Raw genomic sequence first — 23,690 nt, 5'->3', positions numbered from 1 at the left:
ACTCAAGAAGCCATATTTGTAAAGGTTGTGGATATATACAGTTAAGTGGTAGAGCAATTGCCTTTCATGCCTGAGACACTGGGTTTAATCCCAGCACTGCCCAGAAAAGAAAAAAAGAAAAAGACACCTATATTGGTAAATCAATAGCCCAGTTACCTGAGTTCCTTGATATACTCCACACATCAATAATTCCAAATGATATCTATAGTATCTTAAAGGTTATTGTGAGGATTTAAATGAGTCAATATATGCAAAGTGTTAATGTCTGACATTCAGTAATGGCTATATAAATTATTATATTGTTACTGCTTTTCAAATATTTCTTTTTCATGAGTTCTTTTCCCTTTAAAGACAACCACAGGGGTTGGGGATGTGGCTCAAGCAGTAACGCGCTCGCTTGGCATGCGTGGGGCGCTGGGTTCGAACCTCAGCAACACATACAAATAAAATAAAGATGTTGTGTCCACCTAAAACTGAAAACAAATATTTTTAAAAATCTCCCTCTCTCTCTCTCTCTCTCTCTCTCTCTCTCTCTCTCTCTCTCTCTGTAAAAAAGAAAAAAAGACAACCACATAAAGATAGCCTCCCTGTCCTACCCCTGACTGGAGACTGAACTCAAGGCCCCACATATACTAAGCAAGCACTCTGCCTCTTGGCTACATCCCCAGCAACCCTCTCCCGCCTTTTTTTAAATTCTGTGACAAGATGTTGTTAAATAGCCCAGGCCAGGATCGGTTTTTTTTTTTTTTTCTTTTTTGGTACTGGGGATTGAACCCAGGAGTGGTTTACCACTGAGCTATATCCCAATTCTTTTTATTTTTTCAATTTTGAGATGGGCTCGGCCTCCTGAGTTGCTGGCATTACAGGCATGTGTCACCATGCCTGGCTTGGTCAACTGATTTTTGATGAAGGAAACAAGACAATTTAATGAAGAAAGCACATTCAACAAATGTTATTGGAATAATTGGGACACCCACATGCACAAAACTGAACCTTGTACTGGGTGTGGTGGTGCACCTGTAATCCAAGTTACTTGGGAGGTTGACAAAGGAGAATAGCCAGTTTGAGGCAACCCTGGGCAACACAGCAAGACTCTGTGGGATGTGGTTCAGTGGTTAAGCACCCTTGAGTTCAATCCCAGGTACAAAAACAAAAAAGAAACAACTAAACCTTGACTCATACCGTATATCTTTTTTTGTGGGAGAAAAAGCACTGAAGATTGAACCCAAGAGTGCTCTACATCCCCAGTCCTTTTCATTTATTTTTGAGAGAGGGTCTTACTAAAATGCTGAGGCTAACCTCAAACTTGCAATATCTTTGGCTTAGCCTCCTGAGTCTCTGGGACTACAGGCATGCACTATATCTATATCTTATACTAAAACAACTCGAAATAGATCATAGTCTTTAACTGAAAACAGAAAACTATAAAATCTACAAAAAAGCAGGAGAAAAAAATATATAACTTTTATTTAGGCAAAAATTCCTTAAATACAACAACAAAAGCATTATCCATAAAAGAAAATAAAGAAAGAATAAAAACAAGTCAAAGATTGAAAGAAAATATTTGCAAATCACAAGACAGAAAAATGACATATGTGTGTGGAGAGGCAGGGAGAGGAAAAGAGAGCAAATTTTCAAAACTTAATAAGAAAAACTACCCAATTTTTAAAAAATGGTCAAAAGATCTGAACAGACACTTCAAAGATAGGCAGCAAACACATGGAAAGATATTCAACATTACGAATAACTAGGGAAATAGAAATTAAAAACATACTACATACTTATTAGTTAAAAACATACTATACACTTATTAAAATAACTAAAGACCAACACAAAATTAAAAATTTAAGCCAGGGTTGGGATTATGGCTCAGTGGTAGAGAGCTTGCCTGGCATTTGTGAGGCACTAGGTTCGATTCTCTGTACTACATATAAATAAATAAAGATCCATCGACAACCAAAAAAAATTATTTTTAATTATTTAAGCCAGGTATGATGGTTGGGATTGTAGTCCCACTTCCACTGGAGGTTAAGGAAGGAGAACTGCTTGAGCCCAGAAGTTCAAGGTTAACCTGGGCAACATAGACATTACCTCAAAACAAAAACAAAAACAAAAAAAATAAACAGCTAATAACAAGAGCTTATAGTAATCAAAGAAACTGGAACTCTCCTAAATTGCTGATAGAAATGCAAAATCACACAGTATGTAGTTACTAATTAACTTAATATTAAATATACCTTTAACATATGATTGAGCAGTCTCAATCCTAAATATTTTACCCAAAAGAAATGAAAACATATATTCACACAAAAACCTATACACAAATATTTATAGTGGCTTTTTATATAAAATCACCCAAAACTAGAAACAACACACATGGTGAATGGTATACCTCCATATAATGGACTACTCTGTAACATAAAAAGGAAATAATACTGATATAACCAGGAGAGGTGGTACATGCTTATAATCTCAGAGTCTCGGAAGGCTGAGGCAGGAGGATTCCAAATTTGAGGTCAGCCTCAGCAATTCTGCAAGACCTTCAACAACTGAGCAAGACTGTTTCAAAATAAAAAATAAATAGGGGCTAGGGATGTAGCTTAGTGGTAGAGCACTTGCCTAACATGTGCAAGGCCCTGGGTTTCATCCCCAGCACTGCAAAAATGGCTGTATATTGTATGATTTCACTTATATGACATTTTGGAAAAGTCAAAATTACAGTAACAGAAAACAAATAAGCCATGAGTTAAGTGATGTAAGGAGCTGATCACAAAGGGGTAGTACAAGAGTGTTGGAGTTGTTCTATAATGCTTTGTTTTGTTTTATTTTGCAGTACCAAATATTGAACCCACAATCTTATGCATATACTAGGCAAGCATTCTACCACTAAGTCACAAACAACCCTAGTCCTTTAATTATTTTACATCTTAATTATGGTGGTAATGTAACTACCTATATGCATTTGGCAAAGCTCAGAACTTGGGACAGGGATGTAGCTCAGTGGTAGAGCATTTACTCAGCATGTGTGAGGATCTGGGTTCAATCACAGCAATACACACACACATAAAACCAACCTCAGAACTCTACAGCAAAAAAAAAAAAAAAGATGAATTTTATGTAAACTGACAAAGATTTAAAAAAAATTAGGAGTTCCCATATCAAAATTGAAAAATAAAATAAAAATAAAAAGGGCTAAGATATGGTTCAGTGGTTAAGTACCCCTGGTTTCAATCCCTAGTACCAAAAAAATAAAGCAAAACACATTCTAGCTAGGCAGATTGGCATATGCCTGTGACCAAAGCTGAGACAGGAGTATGGCAAGTTAAGGCCCATCTGGGTTACTAAGTAACAAGACCCTATCTCAAAAAAAAAAAAAAAAAAAAAAAAAGATTTAAAGGGATGAAGGGATGGAGATGTATCTATGTGGCAGAATGTTTGCCTACATGTGTGTGGCCCTGGGTTCAATCCCCAGTACCAAAATAAATACATAAATAAATGGAAAACACATTCTAAAGAATCAATTAAAAAAGAACAGCTAGGTGCATTGGCACATGTCTGTAATTCCAGCAACTCAAGAGGCTATGACAGGAACAACTCAAGTTAGAGGCTAGCCTCAGCAATTTAGCAAGACCCTGTCTCAAAATAAAAAGGTAGTGGAAATGTAGCTCAGTGGTAAAACACACCTGGGTTCAATCTTCAACAAAAAACTTTCCCAGGTCCCTCCTCTACAGAAAATGTTTGAACTTTTAATCTGATCTTCAATAACACAATCTGGCCTTAACTTACCTTTTCTATTTTTCTCCTGTTTCCCTACGTAAACTTTCTTCTGAATGTGTTTTTTTCATTTTTATGACCTCATTAATTCTGTTTTACCTACTTGGGCTGCTCATTATCCTTCCTCCCCTCTAGGTAATACAGTTTCTTTGTGAAACCTTCCTTGACCAACCAAGCCTGAAGGGATTTCTCCCATTTCTGAACTCCTAAATTTACCTAATTTTAAGGGCAATTAATGTTTCTAATATACCAATGTTTCCAGGTACCTCTCTCTTCTCTACTCTCAGACAATTAGGGGCTATATACCACCCCATCTGAGAATGGGGAATATGTGAAGGTCAGAAGCCAACAATGATATATTCTAATTCTTGATTATTATCACAGGATTTTATAGTTTCTTTTATTTGCCATATAACCCATCTATTTATAAACTGCAATTCTAATTAAAAAGAATAATTCTAAATATATATATTTTAAACTTTCCATACTATCTCTTCATCTTATAAGGCAAGATATTCTAATATTAATGTGACTCAGTTAAAATTTTAGGCATTCCTCATTATCAATATAAATACTTGAAGGGATATCACATTTTGAAATTCTAGTGAGATAGTTCTGTGCAAATGCAGTCAGGAGCACTACCTTTAGTTACTAGACCAAACAAACAAACAAACAAACAAACAACAACAAAAAAAAAAACTAAATACATATTATTTGTCCAATTTGTTCCTAAAGTTGTTCATATAGAAGTTTTTAATATAGAATCTTGCTTGGTTTTTATGCCAATTATGTGATGCTTAAGAACACCACCCACTTATAAATAAATAGAAGAATGCTAGAGTAGAGGAAGGGAAATAGGGGGAGGGAGGAAGGAAGGAAAAGAGGAGGCACTGGGGACACAATTATGTCAAAATAAACCCAATTATTATGTATTATGCATTTTTTAAAAAATAATAAAATAAACTAGGCATGGTGGCACATGGCTGTAACTCCAGCAGCTTAGGAGGCTGAGGCAAGAAGATCAAGGCCAGCCTCATCAATTTAGCAAGGACCTAAGCAACTTAGGGAGACACTGTCTCAAAATAAATAAAAAGGATTAGAATGTGTCTCAGTGGCTAAGATGCCCCTAGTTCAACTTCCAGTACCAAAAAATAAAAAGATAAAATTAAAAAAATAAAGAATTTCTACCACCTGAAAATGGCAACTAAGTTGCTATGCAAATTTATCCAAATTTAAATTAAAACTGTTCCACAGCCTATTGCCTGACTGATTTTGCTCTGGCTGTAGCAGTAGCAGCCAAAAGGCTCATAGTATCCTGAAGCAGCCTCTGGAATAAATTATTGCTTACTACCAAAGTCTTTCTGCAGAAACTATCATTATCCTTATCCATTTTTACTTGTTTCTGGTAAATTTCAAAAATGTACAGAGTAATCAATCATAGGTGGAAAGAAAAGAAAGTCTATCGTATAGTCTTATCACTGTTGCTTTTAACTCTAAAAAAGATACAGCAACCTATATTTTACTATTACTGAATAAACTCTACATAAATAAACTTGTTCATAAATTCTCATACTTAATTATCATTACTACCTAGTTACTGGGATTTATGACTTCAAAACACCCTGTATTACTTTGTTGGTCATTACTGTGTTGTCCCTAATATCAGGTAAACTTCTTGGAAGGTAGAAGGCGAATTTGGGAAGGAAAAATTCCATCATTATTACCTATTTCCTTGTATAGTAGAAGTACTAAGTTAGCTGAAAAACACTGGCCTCTTATGAGCAAACCAAATCTGAAAAATGCTGGCCTCTTGTAAGCAAACCAAAAATCTTTTCCTGCGTGATGATGAAAAACAGTGGCCCCAATCTTTACTGCAAGGCCCCACACTTAAAGGCACACTTACCCCCACACTTAAAGACACTAATGAAGTTTAAGCTTCAGGGCTTCTCCCTTGCACAGGCCCTCAAAGCCCAATATCTTTTTTTTTTTTTTAATGTATGCAAGTATGAATGTATATATGTATGTATGGCAATAATAAGGATCAAACCCAGGGCCTGGAGCATGCTAGGCCTAATATTTAATTATCTTTTTTTTTTTTCCCTTTAAAGAGGACTCCCTGAGCAAGGTGTGGTGGCACATGCCAGCAATCCCAGCTACTAAGGAGGCAAAGGCAGGAAGATCACATGTTCAAGGCCAGTCTGGGCGGCCTAGCTAGATTCTGATTCAAAATGAAATTTGATAAGGGTTGGGAATATATTTCAGTGGTACAGCACTTGCCTAGTATATATGAGGCACTTAATTCAATACCCTGTACTGGAAAAAAAGGGGAGGGGGGCTGAACTATATAAGCTTCAGACCACAGAAAATCTGAATCTTTCCATATTACAGAAATTAGGCTTTTATAGTATATGTTACATGAGAAATTACATAATTCAAAAAGCCACTTTGAATTCAGTAATACTTATAAATTTATATTTTATTAATCAAATAAGTACCTAATATGTTATTCACTAAATAAATTTTGCTAGTATAACATAGATCTAAATTATGATGTTCATTTTGTATTTAGATTCTGAATTCTTTGTGGCTACAGTATTTCTACAAAGGATCCAAAGTCCACGGGGATACTACACAGTAAGTATACACAGTACCGTACAGTCTATTATCATTTTTCTCGGGCCTAAATAATAAACTGGACTCCAGTTATAGCCACCCCAATATCCTCCCCCCACCCCCGTATTCCCCACCAACAAAGTCAGCTTCTTTTAGCCTGTATTTCTAAAAAAGCCAAAAATAGTCATTCAAATGAAACTGGCTTGGGCATCAAGGGAGATGAGGCCTGGAAGGACATTGAGTCAGGAGGAGCCCGGCAGTAGGGTAAATGAGGTCCAGAGATCTATAGCACAGGAGACTACATGATAAATGGGACTAAGATCAATAAAGACTAAACAAGATTTATTCCTGCAAAATCTGGGGGCCCTTTGATGAAACCAGGTATTATATGCAGAACGCTTAGAAGAGGATAGATCTTTTCAGGGAACTTACTTTACAATGACTAAAAGAAGCTCATGAGTAGATAAAACTAATTCCTTGTACAGAGAACTATATAACATTTAAGCAAATGTAATATCAAAATACCTCCACTAAGATATTTATTGACTACAAGACGGTAACTTTATAGTGGAGAAACACAACAGAAACCACCTTAACCAAGTGATCAATGTTAAAAATCAACAATGATATAAATACTGATATTATGAATGCCATGATATGATGCAATAAAAAAGATGTAACTCTTTCTGTGGTATTCTTACCTAAACAACATAATCTCAGTCCAATCATGAGAAAACAGACAAATCCATATTAAGGTTTATTTGACAAAATAATCAGTGTTCTCCAGAAAAGTCTCACAAAATACAAGAGACTAAGGACAAAAAACACCTATAATGCAATGAGTAATCCTAGGTAAGACACTAGGACAGAAAAAGAACAATGGTGGACAAACTGGTAAAATTCAAAAAAGGTTTTCAATATAATTAAATAATATTATTGTACCAATATTAATTTCTTGGTTCTGATCTTTGTACTATGGTTATTTAAGACAGTAACGGGGCTGGGTTGTGGCTCAGTGGTAGAATACTTGCCTGACATGTGTGAGGCACTGGGTTTTATCCTCAGCACCACATAAAAAATAAATAAATAAAATAAAAGTTAAAAGCAAAAGACAATAACATTAGAAGAAGCTAGGTGAAGAATATACGAAAATGTTCTGTACTATATTTGGAACTTATAAGTCCAAAATTGGTTCAAAATAAAGAAATTTTAAATTGTACAAATAAATCACTCAGCAACTCAGTGAGATTGCTCTCCCTCCCAGTTTTTTTTTTTCCTCAGAGCTTAATTCATGTGGAGATAAATAGATGGATTTTTCATAAGTTTCTCTCATGATTTTATTCTTATCTGCTTAGTCTACTGCTAGCAGAACAAAAACATGAACAAATAGCAAACTAAAAAAAAAAGAGTCAACTGAACCTATTTTGACAGATCTTATAGACTCGTGCCACAATTGCAATTTTTCTTTCTTTTAGTTTTTTAGTTGTATATGGACACAATATCTTTATTTTATTTGTTTATTTTTATGTGGTGCTGGGAATCAAACCCAGTGCCTCACACATGCTAGGCAAGCACTCTACCACTAAGGCACAACCTTGGCCCACTATTGAAATTTTTCTATCAGGGAGGTCCCTCCTCCCTTTAGCAGTGCTTGGGATCGAACCCAGGGCCTTGAGTGTGCTAGATGGATCTATAGCCCCAGTCCCTATATTGCCTTTTCTTTTCAGTGCTAAAGATCAAACCCAGGCCTTGCACATGCTAAACAAGCATTCTATCACTGAGCTACATCCCCAGTCCTTATTTTTGATACTAACATATTCTGTCAATAAAATTAATTCCTAATTTATAAAATGAAATTAAAAACGTCTGGTACTGGCCAGATGCTGGTGTAATTCCAGCAGCTAGGGAGGCTGAGACAAGAGGATCACAATTTCAAGGCCAGCTTCAGCAATTTAGCAAGGTCCTAAGCAACTTAACAAGACCATGTCTCAAAAAAAGAAAAAGAATGTCTTGTACTGGCACAAAACTTGAGAATCATTGGACCTTACCATCATTTCCAGCTTCATCATCTACTCAATTATTCACTGATCAAATTTCATTAGATTACTATTTCCTTTCATTTCATTTTACTCTCATTGTCACTGCTAAGGTTCAGATCCTTACCACCTCTGCACCACTGGACCACATTTACCACCATTTCCAGGATCATCTTCTACTCACTCACTTATTGATAAGAGTTATTTCACTGGATTTCTATTTCCTTTCATTTTATTCTCACTGTTGCTACTAAAGTTCTGATCCTCACCACCTTTGAATCTATTGCTTCTCACTCATACTCCACCTCCAGGTAAAGAAGACTCCTTTCCATATATTGAATACATGCTGGACTCTATGTTCTCATTGCTTTTGCTCTAATATGACCTCTATCTTGAATGCCTTTCTTCTCCACTTCCTCTTGTTAAAAATGATACCTATCCTATAAAAATAGCTGTATCAAAAGACCTCAGCCTCCCCAGCTGAGGTAGGAAGATCACTTGAGCCTAAGAGTTCAAGATTAACCTGGACAACATAGGGAGACTCTGTGTCTGAAAATAAAAAATAATAATAATAAAGAAGGAAGGTGCCGGGTTCAACGCACACCTATAATCCTAGCGGCTGTGAGGCTGAGGCAGAAGGATCACCAGCCAGCCTCAGCCAAAGCCAGCCTAAGCCAAAGCCAGCCTCAGCAAAATCGAGGTGCTAAGCAACTCAAGGAGACCCTGTCTCTAAATTAAATACAAAATAGGGCTGGGGATGTGGCTCAGTAGCTGAGTGCACTTGAGTTCAATCCCCTGTACAAAAATTTTAAAAAAGAGGAGGGGGGGAGGGAGTGAAGAGGAGGAGAAAGAGGAGGGGAGAAAAGGAAGGAAATGGGTGGAGTGGGAGGGGGCATCCCAGGTCTTCTCTATCACCTTTCCAATTTCAAAATCTATTACATTCCTCTTGTTTTCTCAGTGCATGTGGAGCTTACACTACAAATTCACATGTTACTTCATGTTTCAGTTATTCATATACATGGCCTATAATGTATATTCCTTAAGAGCATTGCTCTACAAAGTTTGGATATAATAAGTATAACTGAAAGAAAAAAACTTTTTGTTTAAAGGGATAAGTACCTAAAACAACCAATCCCAACATCCTAATAAATTCTGACTCTCCTTAAATAAAATAGTCCACAAGCTGGGCCACTGGCTTGTGCCTATAATCCCAGCAGCTCAGGAGGCTAAGACAGGAAGATCCCAAGTTCAAAGCCAGACTCAGCAACCTAGCAAAGCCCTAAGCAATTTAGTGAGAACTGTCTCAATATTAAAAGTTAAGAAAGAAAAAAAGGAAGTGAGATATGGTTCAGTGGTTAAGTGCTCCTGGGTTCAACCTGATACCAAAAATAAATAAATAAATAGATAAATAAGTCCACAAAAGTCCATATCTAGCTTGAAATACTAATAACTTTTTGTAATGGAATCAATATTTTTTTAAGATTTTTTTTTGGGGGGGGTTATTGATAGACCTTTATTTTTTATTTATTTATATGCGGTGCTGAGAATCAAACTCAGTACGTCACACATGCCAGGCAATTGCGCTACCACTGAGCCACAACCCCAGCCCCTATAATCAATATTTTTTTTGTTTCTGACTCGAGCTTGGAAATAGAGACATGGTGGACACAGTGGCTCATGCCTACAATCCCAGCTACTGGAGAGGCTGAGAAAAGAGATCACAAGTTCAAAGCCAGCTTGGCAATTTAATGAGGTCCTGTCTCGAAATAAAAATCAGAAGGTAACTACTTATTCTTTTTACCATTGATTAAATAAAGCAATGTATCTTTTTTAAAAGATTTATATTCTGTAAATAAAAATTGGTTGTAACAATAAAATTGGGTACTAACAAAAAAATTTTTGAAAGGGATGGGGATGTAGCATAGTGGGGTCCCAGAATTCAATCCCCAGTACTAAAAAATAGAAAGAAAGAAAAGAGAGATAACCATATTATAGCCATTTAAAAAAAAAAAAGTGAAGGTATTTGTTGGTTTATGAGCTGGTTATCTTAAACTCCCCAGTGAAGATTATTCAACTCAAACAATTTCCTAAGTGTTAGACTTTGGCATCTTTAAATTATTATATCATGTACAATATGAACTATATGTTGATAAAGGACAGAAAGCATTACTTTTCCTATTAAAGCACTTAGAAAAATGTTAATAACCAATTTATCTGAAACAAGATGAAGAAAAAATAAAAACAAAAGACATTTTCACTTTGTTAAAACTGACAAATATAAGAACTAAGAAGTGAGAGGTACAGCTCCAGAGCTATGTAGAAAATTTCCCACCTCTATAGGAGGCAGCATGGTAGCAAAAAGAACATAGCAGTTAAAAGTTCAGCTTCTAAGCTAGCATAATGGCACAAACCTGTAACTCCAGCGACTTGGGAGACTGAGGCAGGAGGATTGCAAGTTTGAGGCCAGCCTCAGCAACATAGCAAGGCTCTAAGCAACTTAGTGAGACTCTGTATCAAAATAAAAAATAAAAAGGGCTGGGGATGTTGCTCAATGGTTAAGCTTACATGGCTTCAGTCCCTGGTACAAAAAAAAGAATAAATAATCATGTACAGTACAAACCCAAATACTACGAAAACGGGAAAATGTAATCTAAAAACAATGCAATCACAATACAATTTGCCTAAACTATTGTAATAACTCCCTAACTATTCCCTCCTCTCTAATCCTATCTATAGAGTATTGCCAAAAGCAAACTTTGATCAATCACATTTAACTCAGAAAACTTCAGTGATGCCTGGCACAATGGTACATGCCTATAATTCCAGTGGCTCAGGAGGCTGAGGCAGGAGGATGGAAATTTCAAGGATAGCCTCAGCAATTTACCAAGGCCCTAAGCAACTTAGTGAGACCCTGTGTCTCAAAATAGTAATAGAAAAAAAGGTTGGGGATATGGCTTAGTGGTTAAGTGCCTCTGGGTTCAATCCCTGGTACAAAAAAAAGGAAAGAAAGAAAAAACTTCAGTGACAAAATATAATCTAAACTCCTCGGTTTTGAACATCCTTCCACAATCTTTTCCAACGCACAATTTTATCCTCTTCTATCACTACTCTTAAAATACACAAAAAGAATGGTTTCGTGTATATGCCCAGCATTTTGCTAAATAAGGAATGCTATCTCCTCCCCATCCCATCATCCCAGTCCTACCTAATACGAGCAATCTCTTCCCCTCAACAAACTTTGAAGACAGAAACTTATAGTAACAAGGACTAATAATCTTACCTCATTAGGAAGAAGTAACCATTTATATTAATTTATTTCCCAAAGGATTATCTTTTTAAATACCATTCCTCATCTTTCCCTACTAGGAACTTCATTAATCAGTAATTAACTAGTACATAAGTATTTTATTAAAATGTAGTATAGAAAGTTACACTGCCTAACACTCGATACCTGTTAAGTAAAAAAAGTAAATGAAGAACTAAGTATTGTGAAATATAACAAACTCCCTGTTTCAGTTTAGAGATAACTCAGTTATAGGTATAACCAATCACCTCTCTAGTTCTTCCCTGAATCTCCTGCCTAAATCATACTTATCAAACCTAAATCAGGGGCTAGGTCATAGCTCAGTGGCAGAAAGCTTGCCTAGCACCTGTGAGGCACTGGGTTCAATCCATAGCACCACATAAAAATAAAAACAAATAAAATAAAGGCATTCTGTCCATCTACAACTACAAAAAAATTTTAATAAACAGAAATTTAAAAAAATAGCCAGGTGTGGTGGCACACACCTGTAATCCTAGCAGCTTGGGAGGCTAAGGCAGGAGGATCTAAAGCAACTCAGTGAGACCCTGTCTTGAAATAAAATACAAAATAGGGCTGGGGGGCTGGAGATGTGGCTCAAGCGGTATGGCGCTTGCCTGGCATGCATGCGGCCCAGGTTCGATCCTCAGCACCACATACAAAACAAAGATGTTGTGTCCGCCGAATACTTTAAAAAAAAAAAAAAATAGGGCTGGGGATGTGGCTCAGTGGTTGAGTGCCCCTGAGTTCAATCCCCAGTACAAAAATCAATCAATCAATCAATCAATCAATCAAATCATACTTTGTTTTTCTAAAAGATCTATGAAAGAATGGAAGAAAGACACTCTCCTTTATAGTTAGTAGAAAAAACAGGGCATTCTTTCTCAACTACATAGCCAATAGAGGCAAAGTCACAACAGGTAAAGGAAAAGAGTTTTGATAGCAACTTATTAGGCTCCTAAGTAGCAAAATTATAACCATGAATTCCATAAAATTGTCTTATATAACACTCTGGTTCAAAAACTTAGAAGCAGAATTATTTTTCTAATTTTTAAACCATTAAGGAATGCTTTTTTTAAATTTAATACTTGATTTTAACTATGCGTTATTTAAAAATCATGAGCACATCGGTACTCAAGTTATTTCAGCACAAATAATGAAAGTATGATGCCTGTATCAACAAGTGGAAAATAGGACAGAAAGGCAATGACAGCACCAGTTTGACTCATATCTGCTGGGATAACACTGGTACTGAATGGCACAAGCAATTCCAGTATGAGAGAGCAAGCACATGACTGGGAAGTTGACAGAGCATACCAAAGGAAAAAAGACATCTAAAGAACCACTCCTCAGTGGGGGCAGTGAGGGCAGGGAGAGGAGAGATGAGCAGGGATATACTGAAATCTTCTAAAAGCCTTTACAGTATTCAAATGAAAACATGCTACCTAACTCCAAGTTCTGAGTCAGTTCAAATCCTAGCTCTTCCGCTTACAACTGAGGGGCCACATCACTCAGCCTCTCTGACTCTTTCAGCTACAAAATTATAACATTAACTATCATGTAATGAACATCAGTGGATATATAGTATGCATTTTAATTCTCAGAATTAACCTGCTACTAAGTAGGAATCATTTTCTCATTTTGCAGTGTGGGGTAAACAAGATTTTCCTACCTATGTATGACTCTCCCATGTAAACAATACTGCCTAATAGAGTATTCTTACTGGGAATTGGTAGAAAATTTATAGCATTTAACAGTGGACCTAGTACTTGCCTAACAGGAGCTCAGGAGATCACTATTGTACAAGTGCAACTTGCATTTGATTAAGTGACACGACTGAACAGCAATAAAATTCCACAAACAAATTTTTCCTCACAGTATTAGTGGTACCTATGGAAAACCCAAGGCTTATCACTTATAACTCCTTGAAATACCAAAGTATCATCTATTTGGTCAAACACACACACACACACACACACACACAGTTTCTTAGCTAAAGATCAAAACATACAACCTAAAGAAAAGCCCATTATGAAACATTATTAAAGTGATATTTGACTGAAACTGAATACCAAGTATCAAATATTTTACTCAAGAGGTTTATAGACCTTCTACCTCAAAAGAACAGGTACTGGGGCTGGGGTTGTGACTCAGTGGTAGAGCCCTTACCTGGTACGTGCAAGGCCCTGGGTTCGATTCTCAGCACCACATAAAAATAAATAAATAAAAATAAAGGCATTGTGTACAACTAAAAGAAATGTTAAAAAAAAAAAAAAAAGAACAGGTACTAAAGAACAAATTTAACTTCCAAAAATAATTCCCAGAAACATCTGCTACCCAGAAATTCTCAGAATATCACTTCCCAGAATTGACAACCTATTGCCAAAATCTCAATAAAGTCTGCCAACATCATTCTGGAGAAAAAGAATCGCTTTGATTCTAGAAGTAAATGCTACCTTCCAGTTAGCCACAACATAGGCTCTTCATTATTTCTCTAACTAGTATGTTAATACTGAAAAATAAATACAAAGACTGGCTGGGAATAGAGCTCAGTGATATAGTAGTACTTTCCTAGCGTGTGTGAGACCTTGGGTTTAATCCCAGTTCCACCAAAAAAAAAAAAAAAAAACAGAGAGAGAGGAAAAAGAAAAAAAAATCCACAAACAACCTTCTCACAACTTTCTGTTTAAAGAAAATTTTAAATATTAAACTCACAAATTCTTTCCTCTAATTCTATGAAGTTCATGAAAATCTACGAAGATGGATTTAAAAAAAAAAAAAAAACAGAAAAATCAAAATTCCAAAACTTAACAATTAAAAGAGGAAGAATAAGCAGAAACAACAGTCAGCATGAAAGACATTTCATAAAAGAGTCCTAAAGTCTATTTCAAAGGATAAACTGTTGCCTTTAAAAGAAACACATCACAAAGATTGACCAGTTCATGCATCCCTCCATCCACCCAGTTTTACCAAAACTACAATACTTACCAGACAGCACACTCAACTGCCAGCAAAAGACCTCAAGCAATCACAACGCATTTGTGGGATAAGTGATACAGGAACCGGAGGGAAGGGTATGGAGGGAGGAGACAACTGCAACTAGCAACAATGGGAAACTGTTAATCTAAACCACAAAGGCTTCCCACAGAACAGGATATCAAAGAATACAATTCTTTTTTGCTAACTACCAGGAACTCAGCACTGACAATTCACTATAATACTAAAAAGGAGAGCCTCCAATTAAATACAAAAGTAAATTAAAGAAACCAACCAAAAGTAACTTGAAAGGACAAATCACAAATTTTACTAGAGGCTTAAGAAAAACAAAGTATGAGGTTGTTTCCTCTAAGGGCATTCCTGATAACAAAGGTCATTAAACAATAAGGCTTTCTGAGGTGGCCACTGCTTCCAAAGAAAAGTCATCCCTAAAAAAAACAGTCCTTTGCACTACAGTCAAAAGGAGTACTAAAAGAGACTTTTTCAAGACAGAAGGTGGACTTGGGTGGGACTCTAGAAAATCTTCCCTGGTACTCCCAATAAAACTGGAGGGCAGGAGAGGAAAGCATAAATTATGTCTGTTACTCTGGGAAAAAAAAAGGGGGGGGAGACTTTTACAGTGCTTTACAGAATAACTAAAACAATTCTTAATCCCTAATTCAGAATTCCAAGACTATCTGAACATCTAAGTCAAATCATATTGATAGGCAAAACTCCCCCAACTGTCTTAAACATTAAAAGAGGCCACACTACCAAAGAAGTTATATAAACCAAACTGTTGGGATCATGTTAATCAATTTAAAATGCTTGGTATCTCAAGGCTCTCAAACCCAAAGTTGAGCGACTGAGGTTGTAGCTCAGTGGTATAGTGCTTGCCTAGCATATGGGAGGCACTAGGTTTGATTCTCAGAACCGCATATAAATAAATAAAAGGTCCCTTGACAACGAAAAAATGTTAAGAAAAAGAAAAAAACCAAAGTTGAGAACAGTGAAAGCTCCCCACCCCTCTCAGGGAAGAGACCAAGTTACATCACTAAGAACAAACAGTAAACAGAGTCCCAACCCCAAACAAATGATCAGTCAACCAAAACTTGCATTTGCAGGCAGGACACAAAGGCTCAGAGGACCAAAACACACTCTTTTATGTATTACTCCAGTTATAAAACAGCTTTATTGAAACTTTATTGAAAGAATTTGTTTTCTAAGCATACTGATGAAAAAAAATCTCGGCAGAATCTTTGCAAGATATGAAGGTCTATTATATTTCTACAGTTTGAGAGACAATATAAGCTGACTAAAAAAAATTTAAGATTTTATGGGTAAAATTAAACAGCCATGGACATTGCCCCCCAAATAATTAAACTCTTACATTTTAACAATATTTAACAATAAACTAAAGTAGTCCTTTGGCAACAAGGTGACAATTTTATAATGTTATTGTATTTTTATACCTTTATTTTTATTTATTTTTATGGGGTGCTAAGGATCAAACCCAGTGCCTCACACATGCTAAGCAAGTGCTCTATCACTGAGTCACACCCCAGCCCCCAGGTTTTTTTTTGTTGTTGTTTTGTTTTGTTTTTTAAGGTACTACTGATGTCAGACATGGTAGCATACTTCCAGTGATTTGGAAGGCCAAAGCAGGAAGATTGCAAATTTAAAACCAGCCTCAGCAACACAGTGAAGCCCTAAGCAACTTAGTGCAACCCTATCTCAAGATGAAAACTAAAAAAGAGCTGGGTATGTGGCTTAGTTGTTAAGTGCCCCTAGATTCAATCCCTGTTACAAAAAAAAAAAAAAAAAAGTGTACTACTTGGTTTCTCTTGCTAACCATCAGCATTTTAATTAAGTCTCTTAGTGCCAGGCTGGGAAGGGTATGATAGAGCCATCTCAAGTGTGAAACACAGGATTTTTACTGATCAGTACTAAATGCAAAAACATGTACAAACATTAAAGTCAAGCACTCTAGTTATTAAGACATTGTAAGGGGCTGGGATGTAGATCAGTAAAAGAGTCTGTACTTTGCATCTTTGCAAGTGAAAGACCCTAGAATCAATTCCCAATACCCACCCCCGCCAAAAAAAAAAAAAAACACTAGTACCACAAAAAAAAGAGACAGAGAGAATATTCTTTGTGGAACTAACCAAATAAAACTATAGAGTACTAGAACAGTTACAGAGTTTCAACTTTGTAATGCAACTAAATAGCAAGACTTTCCATATCTCAGAAGAAATGATCCATTGGGAAATCTCACCCTTACAGATTGTAATCTTTTCTGAAGCCCCCCAGAAAACGCTTCCATAAAAATTTCCTAGAGCACTCACATTCTGCCTTTTATAAGTTATACTGGAGATTATATATTATTCCTTCAAGACTGCACATGATATGCTGTATCACCCACAGAGAGAATACTGCACGTGAAAATAAATTGGGGCAACTACAGATCTGTGCCTAGTAAGTATCATATTAACTAACTATACGATTGCTAAGTCAAGAAACAGTCATGTAGTTTTTGTTTACCCAGGGATTCTCAAGTTGGATGACTAGTTACAACAGTACTTTCGAAAGTTGTGCTTCAAACAAAAACTAAGCAAGTCATGTTTTTCAAGTCGTTTTTGGGTACCTCGAATCATAAAAGACAAAGGCTGCAGGTGTGGTGCTGCACACCTGTAATCCCAGTGGCCCAAAGGCTAAGGCAGGAGGGCTGTAAATTCAAAGCCAGCTTAGTGACGCCCTCTCAAAATGAAACATAAAAAGGACTGGGGATGTGGCTCAATGATTAAGTACCCTGGGGTTCAATCACTGGTACAAAAAAAGAAAAAAAATGCAAAGACCTGTGAAGAACTATAATTATTATTAGCAAGGACAATCTACCTCTAAGATTGGAATAAAGGAATTAAGAAAAATCCTTCAATGAAGGAGGGAAGGAGAGTAGAAGAACACAGGCTGAAAGTTCAGTTTGGTCAGATCCCACATCCTTTCCTGATTGGTTTCTGCTAACAAGCAAGGTAAGATATGACAAAATGTTCAATTTAATAAAGACATTATTCTTCTCTTAAAACACTGTAGATGTCAGAGCAGGAACTATTTGGGTTAATGCTGTGTATGGCTTGCATTGGTTGTTTGTTATTATGTGTCTGCCCCTAAATGGTGAGGCAATGGAAACCTTCAGGGACACTGTAAGTCTACAGAGTAGAAAGTCTACTGCCTCAATGTTGAGAGCCACAGCCGAAGGGGCCCCAGCAAACTTTCAGACTGCCAGCTGATGATTGGCTCACAGCGCCCCAGCAACATCTAGCTGATTGGCTCCTCTGTGGTGATGCTCATTGGGCTGTTTCCCCGCCCTTTCAGAATGCCAGCTGATGATTGGCTCACAGCGGACCCAGCAACATCTAGCTGATTGGCTCCTCTGCAGTGATGCTCATTGGGCTGTTTCCCTGCCCTTTCAGACCACGGAGCTGCTCATTGGGGGACTTTTTTGGCTCCGCCCATGCGACCCAGCCAATCGGCCTCAAGAGCAGGAGGATTGTGGGAGGTGGAGAGGCTTGTGGTTGAGAGAGAGGCTTGTGGGAAGCACGTGGTGGCAGTTGGACTCTGAGGGTTTTTCCTGAGGAGCGGTTTTGTTTGGCGTGTGTGGTTCTAAAAATAAAGTTCGTTTCTTTTGACAAGTGGCTCCTGAATTGTGCCCAGCCAGACTGCGGCAGCTCAGATCTATATCGTCAGACAGGTAGACACACAACAACATGAAAAATGGAACAAATTGTCCCAAATATGCCAAGATACTCTAATAACAGATTCCACAGTGGAAGAAATGTCAGAGAAGGAGTTTAGAATGTTCAGAGTTAAACTAATCTGTGAGGTAAAGGACGATGCAAGGAGTGAAATCAGAGAGAAAACATAGGAAGTGAAAGATCACTTCAATAGATAAAGATCCTTGAAAAAAAAATCAAGCAAAAATCCTCAAAATGAAGAAATCAATAAACCAAATAAAAAATTCAAAGGAAAGCATCACTAGCATCACTTGGAAGAATATCAGGCAATGAAGAAAAAATATATAATCTTGAAAATGAAGTTAACTATGGAGAAAAGATATTAAGAGAACATGATCATCCAGGTACAGTGGTACATACCTGTAATCCCAGCACTTGGAAGGCTGAGGCAGGAGGATCACGAGTTCAAAGCAAGCCTCAGCAACAGTGAGGCACTAAACAACTCAGTGAGACTCTGTCTATAAATAAAATACAAAATAGAGCTGGGGATGTGGCTCAGGGGTCAAGTGCCCCTGAGTTCAATCTCTGGTACCCCCAAAGGAAAAAAAAAAAGATTGACAATAAAATAAAAACCCTCCATGATAAACAAAGTTTAAAAGAATTCACAACTAGGGCTGGGGATGTGGCTCAAGCAGTAGCGCGCTTGCCTGGTATGCGTGCAGGCTGGGTTCGATCCTCAGCACAACATACAAAAAAGATGTTATGTCCGCCAAAAAAAACTAAAAAAAAAAAAAAATATATTAAAATTCTCTTAAAAAAAATGTAATAAAGTTTCCCGTACGTTAAAAAAAAAAAAAAACTAAATAAAGAACCTACAGAACTAAAAAACACAACAATTAGACTAACAGACATATATAAAATATTTCATACACCAACGAATGAATATACATTCTTCTTAGTAGGCCATGGACACCATATCTTAGACCACAAAGCAACTCTTAGTAAATACAAAAAAAATAGAGATAATACCTGGCATTCTATCATATCATAATGGAATGAAAGTAGAAATCAATGATAAAATAAAAAATACAAGCTAGATAATATGCTATTGAATAACCAATGGATAACAGAAGAAATCAGGGATGAAATTTTTTAAAAATACTTAGAGGTAAATGAGAATAGCGATAAATTTCAAAATCTATGGGACAGTATGAAGGCAGCGCCAAGCGGAAAGTTCATTGCACTGAGCTCATCCATTAAGGAACAGAAATTCACCAAATAAATAACCTAGCATTACATCTCAAAGCCCTAGAAAAAGAAGAACAAATCAACACCAAATGCAGTATAACACAGGAAGTAATTAAAATCAGAGGCAAAATCAATGAAATTAAAACAAAAAAAATTTTGTTTTTTTTAAATCAACAAACCATGGGCTGGGGTTGTGGCTCAGAGGTACAGCCCTCACCTAGCATGTGCGAGGCCCTGGGCTCAATCCTCAGTACCACAAAAAAATAAATAAAGAAAGGTATTGTGTCCAACTACAAACTAAAAAATAAATATTTAAAAAAAAAAAAACAACAACAAACAACAAACCAAGAAGTTGGTTCTTTAAAATAAATAAATAAACCTTTAGCCAAGCTAATAAAGAGAAAAACTCAAAATTACTAAAATCCATGATGAAAAATTAAATATCATCACTACTGAACACTATGATGGACACTATTGAAATACAATCATATATTGCTGGTGGGACTGCAAATTAGTACAACCAGTATGGAAAGCAGTGTAGAAATTCCTCAGAAAACTTGGAATGGAACCACCTTTTGACCCATTTATCCCACTCCTTGGTATATACACAAAGGACTTAAAATCACCCTACTACAGCATTGACACAGCCACATTAATGTTTATAGCAGCTCAATTCATAATAGCCAAGCTATGAAACCAATCTAGGTGTCCTTCAAGAGATGAATGGATAATGTGGTATATATACACAATGGAATAGTACTCAGCCATTAAGAAGAGCAAAATTATGGCTGGTAAATGGGTGGAACTGGACTATCATGCTAAATGAAATAAGCCAATCCCCCCAAAAAAACAAAGGCCAAATGTTCTCTCTGATATGTAGATGCTAACACAGATGGGCGGGAGGATAGAAGTTCTTTGGATTAGACGAAGGGGAATGAAGGAAAGGGGGGGGTGGGAATAGAAAAGACAGTGAAATGAATCAGACATAACTTTCCTATGTTCATACATGAATACATAATCAGTAAAATTCCATATCATGTACATCCACAAGAAAAGGATCCTATTTAGACTAAATTATTCTCCTGTATTGTATAATACATCATTCTACTGTCATGTGCAGCTAGAAAGAACAATACCAAAAAAAAAAAAAAAAAAAAAAAGACTGAAGCTTGTTGAAACTAAGAAGTCATAAGGATATGTACATTAACAATGTATACTTGCTAACAAAACTTTCCTACAGATATACAGGTTAATAATTCTAAAACCACTATACATGAAAATGGGTAAGTGATGCTGGATGCAGTAATGTATGCCTATAATCCCAGTTACTCAGAAGGCTAAGGCATGAAGATATGCCGCAGTCTGGCTGGGCACAAATCATGAGCCACTCAAGCAGGAACAAACTTTATTTCCGAACTCCCGCTAACGCCACCCAAGCAGCCCTTCCAGGAACACCACACACCAACCTGAACTCCCTCCACCGGAACTTCACCAACCAACGCGAACTCCCCAAACTCCCCAGGAATCCCCAAGAGAACTCCAAAGTAGCGGCACGCCCAAGGCAGACAGCAGGAGTCTATATACAATTGAATACACAGCTTAACATAACCATCATCATCTCAATGGCTTGCTGGCGTCACCTCTCAACCACTCCCTTCTGGCAAAATGCCATGCGTCATCAGGACTAGGCTGTGGCCCTCAACATTGATAGACAATTCAATACCTTTTCTAAAACAAAAAGGGTTAGAGGGATAGGAATATAACTCAGTTGGTAGAGTGCTTGCCTCACATGCACAAGGCTCTGGGTTCACTCTCCAGCAACACCAAAAAAAAAAAAAAAAAAAAGGTGGGGGGCGCAGGAGATATATCTCAGTTGTAGAGCAACCCTAGGTTTAATCCCCAGTACTGGGGGGTGGAGGAGGGAGCAAAAAGGGTAGATAAGCAAATGTACAAATGAGTAAACGGATATCTGGTACAGGATCCTGAAACACAAAAAGAACACTATAACTGAATAAACTATAAGCTTTATTTAATAATAACATATCAATAATGGATATTCAATTATAACAAATATACTGAACTAATTTAAGGTGTAAATAATAAGGGAAACTGAGCGAGGGAATAGTGGGAAATTTTCTGTATTATCTTCTCAACTTTTTTGTGAATCTAAAACTATTCTACAAATAAAATCTGGTTTTAATATTTATTTTAAAAAGTAGGAACTGCTGGACATGGTGGTGCATACCTGTAATCCAAGCAGTTCAAGACGCTAAGACAGGAGGTCACAAGTTCAAGGCCAGCCTCAGCAACTTAGTGAGGCCCTAAGCAACTAAGCAAAACTCTGTCTCAAAATAAAAATAAAAAAGGGCTGGGAACTACTTGGCTCAGTGGTAACATGCCTCTGGGTTCAATCCCCAGTACCCAAAAATGTATAAATTTTTTTTTATTTTAAAAAGGTATGAACTTAATAAAAATCAGTATCATATTTCTAAAAATTCACATACAAATGGAAAACTAACTCACAAAAGAAAAACAGATGACATGCAAATAATTTCTGTCAGATCAGGCTGGGCAGGCAGCAACCAAAGTTGGCAAATTTAAAAGGGCCGCTGAACAGGCTTTATTGAGATATCACTCCCAGGCAGAACTCGATCAGACCCACAGAGGGGACAGGGGAAGGGTCTGAGGAGAAACCGCGTGGAAGCTAGACAGACTGGACTTTTATGGGGCTTACAGAAGGAAGGGAAGGGCTTGCGACAGGAAAAGTTGTCTCTAGGGTCCCTTGCCCCCTTGGAGTTGGTCAGGGGAGTTGGCTGAACTCCAGGATTGGCCAGGGGGTCCTGCTGATTGACAGGCGTTAGTCAGGAGATCTGGCTGATTGACAGTCGTTTCCAGTGGCATCTGATTGATGTTCAAAGCAGCCCGTGCTTTGTTGTCACTAAGTCGCCACCAAGTCGCTGCCACCGACCTAACAATTTCTAGAGTATATCATACTCCAAAAATGATATAGCCCTGTGAAATACAACAACTAGTTCACATTATGATAAAGATACTCAGAATATTTTTTTAAGTCATACCACAAAGAGAATAATTTAGGGAATATGTTTACATTTTTATTAAGTACTCAATATTTCCTATGCACAAACAAGATAAACAGGAAACCATTAGAACTTATTCATGGGCTGGGGATGTGGCTCAAGCGGTAGCGCGCTTGCCTGGCATGTGTGCGGCCCGGGTTCGATCCTCAGCACCACATACAAACAAAGATGTTGCTGTCCGCCGAAAACTAAAAAATAAATATTAAAATTCTCTCTAAAAAAAAAACAACAACTTATTCATCCTTAGAATCAAATGGAACCATAAAGAACTTCTGAGATTCAGAAAGGTTAAGCATGAGAATGCTTACATGACTAGATAATAAGGTAAATCCTCTCCCAATCCCTGCCTTGGGGGTACTAGGGATAAACAGAACTACATGCTAATAAGCAAGCACTCTAACACTTAGTTACACTACCAACCCTTTTTATTTATTTTACTTTTTTTTTTTTTTTTTTTTTTGAGACAGAGCCTCAATAAGTTGCTCAAACTGGCCTCAAACTTGTGATCTTCCTAACTTAGCCTCCCCAAGAGCTAAGATTACAGGAGTATGGTACCACACCAACAATAATATAATCTTTATAAACTATATATAAGTGGAATTTTATTTTAAATGTGCAAAAGCTTCATTATTTAAGAATATAAATTTATATCAAACAAAATTTATAAAAGCAAATTTATAAAATTTATAAAATCAAAATCTCCTTTTCCTTTCTAAATCTGATGTCCACATAAAAGTATGAAAATATTCCCCCGTACTGCAAATATGAAAACAACAATGTTATGAAAATATTTAAAGATTAAACCAAGACAAATGCAGAAGGAATAAAATGATATTACTGATTTTATTTATTCTTAAAACAAGTCTAAGAGACTTCTATAATGAATGTCTCATATCATTAAGTTATATCTTAA

The 23,690-nt window shown here is 36.8% G+C and overlaps 1 protein-coding gene across 4 annotated transcripts in view; it reads right to left on the bottom strand.

Moving 5' to 3' along the window:
• Window positions 1-23,690, bottom strand: part of Usp54 (ubiquitin specific peptidase 54) — a 128,938-nt gene that overhangs the window by 77,088 nt on the left and 28,160 nt on the right. Inside the window, exon 1 of one of the 4 annotated variants that reach the window (XM_046419832.2) lies at window positions 14,713-14,931. The exons of 2 other annotated variants lie outside the window; for them this stretch is intronic. The gene's annotated coding sequence lies outside the window, so the exon portion shown is untranslated. Of the gene's footprint in view, window positions 1-10,834; window positions 10,854-14,712; window positions 14,932-23,690 lie in introns of those variants that run through there. One more of the 4 variants, XM_058577922.1, reaches the window with a different exon arrangement.

This window comes from Marmota monax, unplaced genomic scaffold (assembly GCF_021218885.2).
Source record: "Marmota monax isolate L192 unplaced genomic scaffold, Marmota_monax_Labrador192_F-V1.1 WCK01_AAM20220418_F8-fsc00019, whole genome shotgun sequence".
Classification (NCBI taxonomy): domain Eukaryota; kingdom Metazoa; phylum Chordata; class Mammalia; order Rodentia; family Sciuridae; genus Marmota; species Marmota monax.
This window is presented reverse-complemented; position numbering and strand designations above follow the sequence as displayed.